This window comes from Rhynchophorus ferrugineus, unplaced genomic scaffold (genome assembly GCF_030347505.1).
Source record: "Rhynchophorus ferrugineus isolate W39M unplaced genomic scaffold, kcgeb_rfMv2 rfM578, whole genome shotgun sequence".
Lineage (NCBI taxonomy): Eukaryota > Metazoa > Arthropoda > Insecta > Coleoptera > Curculionidae > Rhynchophorus > Rhynchophorus ferrugineus.
In genome coordinates this window covers 24,940-30,000 of record NW_027473155.1, presented here as the reverse complement: position 1 = coordinate 30,000, position 5,061 = coordinate 24,940, and the positions used below count along the sequence as shown (strand labels likewise).

At 48.1% G+C, this 5,061-nt stretch overlaps 3 non-coding genes across 3 annotated transcripts in view; all 3 read right to left on the bottom strand.

The window, feature by feature from the left end:
• The window catches only part of LOC143206187 (large subunit ribosomal RNA), a 4,098-nt gene extending 3,097 nt beyond the window's left edge, over positions 1-1,001 (bottom strand). Inside the window, exon 1 of the ribosomal RNA XR_013008184.1 lies at positions 1-1,001. This exon is cut by the window's left edge and continues 3,097 nt beyond it. This is a non-coding gene — a ribosomal RNA (large subunit ribosomal RNA).
• A 419-nt stretch (positions 1,002-1,420) lies between these two features.
• LOC143206185 (5.8S ribosomal RNA) lies at positions 1,421-1,575 on the bottom strand. Its single transcript, XR_013008182.1, has one exon. It is a non-coding gene; the product is annotated as a 5.8S ribosomal RNA (ribosomal RNA).
• Positions 1,576-2,283: 708 nt separating this feature from the next.
• On the bottom strand, positions 2,284-4,272 carry LOC143206186 (small subunit ribosomal RNA). Its single transcript, XR_013008183.1, has one exon. It is a non-coding gene; the product is annotated as a small subunit ribosomal RNA (ribosomal RNA).
• Between the last annotated feature and the right edge of the window lie 789 nt (positions 4,273-5,061).

The following is a 5,061-nucleotide window of genomic DNA, read 5'->3' as shown; positions in this document are numbered from 1 at the left end:
TTAAGGGTAAACCGCCCATCTTCCCTGAGTTCGTGCGAGACGAACTTTCACTTTCATTACGCCTTTAGGTTTAGTGATTCCCAATGACTCGCGCACATGCTAGACTCCTTGGTCCGTGTTTCAAGACGGGTCCTGAAAGTACCCAAAGCTATAGCGTCGCCGATCGGTCTAGGTCTGTTCGAGAACCTCGTCGCCAACAGTCATCAGAGGTCGGAAACGGCACCGGGTCCGATTACCGACGTGCATCTGACGCGCTTGCGACGAGCCGAACGCTAACGAGTAGCGGCCTTAAACCATTCGGTATACCGTCGAGCGAGTCGACCGCGAACACGAGGGTCCGTAAACGAAAACGGCGCGAACCGCAGTCTACGGTCTCCACCTCGAGCCTTAAGCCGACGCCCAACGGATCGCGACGTCCTACAAGGAGAAAAGTGCACGCGTTCGTCGCCGGATCGACGTACGAAAGGCGCGCGCAACGCCGAAACGTCACGTGTCACGCGATCGCACGCCGCCTACTACGAGCCGCGAATGAATTTCTCCCTTCGACCTTTCGGGTTTCTCAGGTTTACCCCTAAACGGTTTCACGTACTCTTGAACTCTCTCTTCAAAGTGCTTTTCAACTTTCCCTCACGGTACTTGTTCGCTATCGGTCTCGTGGTTATATTTAGCCTTAGATGGAGTTTACCACCCGCTTAGGGCTGCACTCTCAAGCAACCCGACTCTAAGGAGAGATCCTCTCGCCGTCAGTCACGGTCGCTACGGGCCTGGCACCCTCTATGGGCTGTTGCCCCGTTCAAGATGGACTTGGACGCGCGACGTAACGTCGAGATAATGGACCCTCCCGAACACCACATTTCCCGGCGCCCGATGTCGGTCGCGGGATTCGGTGCTGGGCTAATCCCTGTTCGCTCGCAGCTACTAAGGGAATCCTAGTTAGTTTCTTTTCCTCCGCTTAGTAATATGCTTAAATTCAGCGGGTAGTCTCACCTGCTCTGAGGTCGCTAGTTTAATATGCGTGGCGCTCGTAATCATCATAATAATGAAGATTAGGAGCCAATACGAAATATAAAAGTTTAGAATGGAAAAGACGCGCCGTCGAAAAACGGTGTTTTCTCCCTCGTATTCGAGAGACAACGCACCTACGATCCGACGTCGATTAAAAACTAATTTTATCGGATACGACGATCGTATTAATGGTGCGCGCTACGTTTATCACAAAAACGTGCGAACGACCGTTTTAAACACGTCTCATCCCTTTCATATTCGTACGACCCGTACGAGAGAGTTAGGTCACACGTACGGGTCCGCTGTCACGTTTTAGAACGTCGCGATCGAATCGCGCTTATACGCTCAGCACGCTCAGACATTTCTCGTCGATCGCGAAGATCAAAGAAAATCCGAGCAGTCTTGAAATGAGATACGACCCTCAGCCAGGAGTGGTCCGGGTATGAGATCCCAGGACCGCAATGTGCGTTCGAAATGTCGATGTTCATGTGTCCTGCAGTTCACAAGTTGACGCGCAATTAGCTGCGTTCTTCATCGACCCACGAGCCAAGTGATCCACCGTTTAGGGTAATCTTTTTTTAAGTTAGGTTTTAAACGCATATCGAAACGTTTCTATTATAAGACGACGACGACGACGACGACGCGCGCTCACGTCATAGACAGCGCTTGCGCCCCTTTCGCAGCCGCCGTCGACTTTAAAACGCTCTTACGGTTTATTTTCGTCTTCTCCACTACACACAACGAGAGGAGCGGAGACAGACTACTCGAAATGGTGACGTTCGTTGTAAATTTTCGTCGTCTCACCTCGTACGACAACAAAAGAGCATACGCTGATCATAGTTTGGCAATATTTTCGTAAACTAAATCTCACCCTTTTGGAATGAAACAAACGAAGGGTGATAAGATTTTCGTAAACTAATCACATTACCGATCATCGTATATGTTCGTCGATATGAGGATCGAAACGTCGATTAGAAATATAATTGGCAAAATCGTTTTATTTTGCGCTCGATTTGTCCATTTATAACGAAATCCGTCGTAGGCCGACGATTATTACTCGTCGTCCTATATAACAACATCTTCATCGTATATATCTCCGCTTTCGGGCGTACATCTTTTAAAACCATATATTATAGGTACCCGAAAACAGCTACGTTGACGACGTCGAAATTCGATCGGAACTTCCGAACTTCGTAGATGGCTCTTTAACGTTCGACAATGATTTTTACAGACTTGTACGTTTACCTATTATATATATATAGGCATAACAACACACTGTAATGATCCTTCCGCAGGTTCACCTACGGAAACCTTGTTACGACTTTTACTTCCTCTAAATGATCAAGTTTGGTCATCTTTTCCTACACATCGACGACGCCGAAACGCCATCGCGTGTCGATCCGAAGACCTCACTAAATCATTCAATCGGTAGTAGCGACGGGCGGTGTGTACAAAGGGCAGGGACGTAATCAACGCGAGCTTATGACTCGCGCTTACTGGGAATTCCTCGTTCATGGGGAACAATTGCAAGCCCCAATCCCTAGCACGAAGGAGGTTCAGCGGGTTACCCGGGCCGCTCGGCCAGGGAAGACACGCTGATTCCTTCAGTGTAGCGCGCGTGCGGCCCAGAACATCTAAGGGCATCACAGACCTGTTATTGCTCAATCTCGTGCGGCTAGAAGCCGCCTGTCCCTCTAAGAAGAATAGTTTGTACGCCGACAGTAAAAACCGCGCACGAACCGCGAAACCCGAAAGCAACGCGGCCGGCGGGCCTTTAGGATGTCAAAAAGCGCCTAGTTAGCAGGCTAGAGTCTCGTTCGTTATCGGAATTAACCAGACAAATCGCTCCACCAACTAAGAACGGCCATGCACCACCACCCACCGAATCAAGAAAGAGCTCTCAATCTGTCAATCCTTCCGGTGTCCGGGCCTGGTGAGGTTTCCCGTGTTGAGTCAAATTAAGCCGCAGGCTCCACTCCTGGTGGTGCCCTTCCGTCAATTCCTTTAAGTTTCAGCTTTGCAACCATACTTCCCCCGGAACCCAAAAGCTTTGGTTTCCCGGAAGCTGCCCGTCGAGTCATATTAGGGAACGTCGACGGATCGCTAGCTGGCATCGTTTAAGGTTAGAACTAGGGCGGTATCTGATCGCCTTCGAACCTCTAACTTTCGTTCTTGATCAATGAAAGCGTTTTTGGCAAATGCTTTCGCTTCTGTTCGTCTTGCGACGATCCAAGAATTTCACCTCTAACGTCGCAATACGAATGCCCCCATCCGTTCCTATTAATCATTACCTCGGGGTTCCGAAAACCAACAAAATAGAACCGAGGTCCTATTCCATTATTCCATGCATACAGTATTCAGGCGAAATTTTAGCCTGCTTTGAGCACTCTAATTTGTTCAAAGTAAACGTGCCGGCCCACCTCGACACTCAGTAAAGAGCACCGCGGCAGGATTGAGTTGGGCCGTCGTAACCACGACGCGCACAACACGCACGCCGAAACGCACGCGCGACGGCGACGCGACACGACTAAGCCCACCGGCAGGACGTCTCGCGAAAAACACGCCAGTTAACACCGCGAACGATGAACCGGCGGCGCGAGACACAAATTCGACTACGAGCTTTTTAACCGCAACAACTTTAATATACGCTATTGGAGCTGGAATTACCGCGGCTGCTGGCACCAGACTGGCCCTCCAATTGATCCTCGTTAAAGGGTTTAGAGTGTACTCATTCCGATTACGGGGCCTCGGATGAGTCCCGTATCGTTATTTTTCGTCACTACCTCCCCGTGCCGGGAGTGGGTAATTTGCGCGCCTGCTGCCTTCCTTGGATGTGGTAGCCGTTTCTCAGGCTCCCTCTCCGGAATCGAACCCTGATTCCCCGTTACCCGTTACGACCATGGTAGGCGCAGAACCTACCATCGACAGTTGATAAGGCAGACATTTGAAAGATGTGTCGCCGGTGCGAGACCGTGCGATCAGCTTAAAGTTATTCAGAGTCACCAAGTTGTACGATGACGAGCGCGAACCCGAAACCGATTGGTTTTGATCTAATAAAAGCACTCCTTCCATCTCTGGTCGGAGCTCTGTTTGCATGTATTAGCTCTAGAATTACCACAGTTATCCAAGTAATTGTGGGTACGATCTAAGGAACCATAACTGATTTAATGAGCCTTTCGCGGTTTCACCTTAATTCGGTATGTACTGAGACATGCATGGCTTAATCTTTGAGACAAGCATATGACTACTGGCAGGATCAACCAGGGAACTGTTCTTATTATTTTATCGACACGAAGCAGATAAAACAAATACAGACACAGTTTATTTTATAAGTTTGACTTATAAAGAAACGTGTGCGTAAGACGACGATATATAATATATATCGACGACTAATAAAAAGGAGGTGCATGATAGCGCGCCTAGACGACGGAAAAACCGGTCCGAGGCGCCACGCTCTTACATTTTAATATTAGTTGTCTAATAAAACAAAACGATATCATCATCTTAGACACATCTTTTGTTTTTTTTATACACAACCGATCGACTAGGCACCCAATTATCTCGATTATCGACGACGATCGTCGACTACGTCGAAAATTGGATGCCGCAAAATATCGTTCGGCGTTTATAAGACCTCGAAAAACATTCTCTCCGAACCCTTCGCTAGATAGAAATATATAAAGCGACAAGGAAACCTCGTACGAGAAACGTTTCGTGATTTTTTATTTTATTCTCGCTCGGAGAGCAGAGAGCTATCGCAAAATGTGTTGCTGTTTTATGAACGTTCCGATGAAAAACCGATACGTCCATAAAAATAATAATTCCAATCGCATATGAATCGTGGATCATCTTCTTCTAACGAAGCCGAATGTTCCCGCCGAATTCGCGATCTCGCAGTGATACCGTCGTCGTCGTCGTACGCTTCCCGATATATCGAAAAAAACCGACCAGGAAGAACAACGAAACGACGATACAAAATCGCGAGAGCGTTACGAATATATAATAACACGACGAAATACGCTTTTTATTTAGATAAATAAAAAAATACGGTTCGGA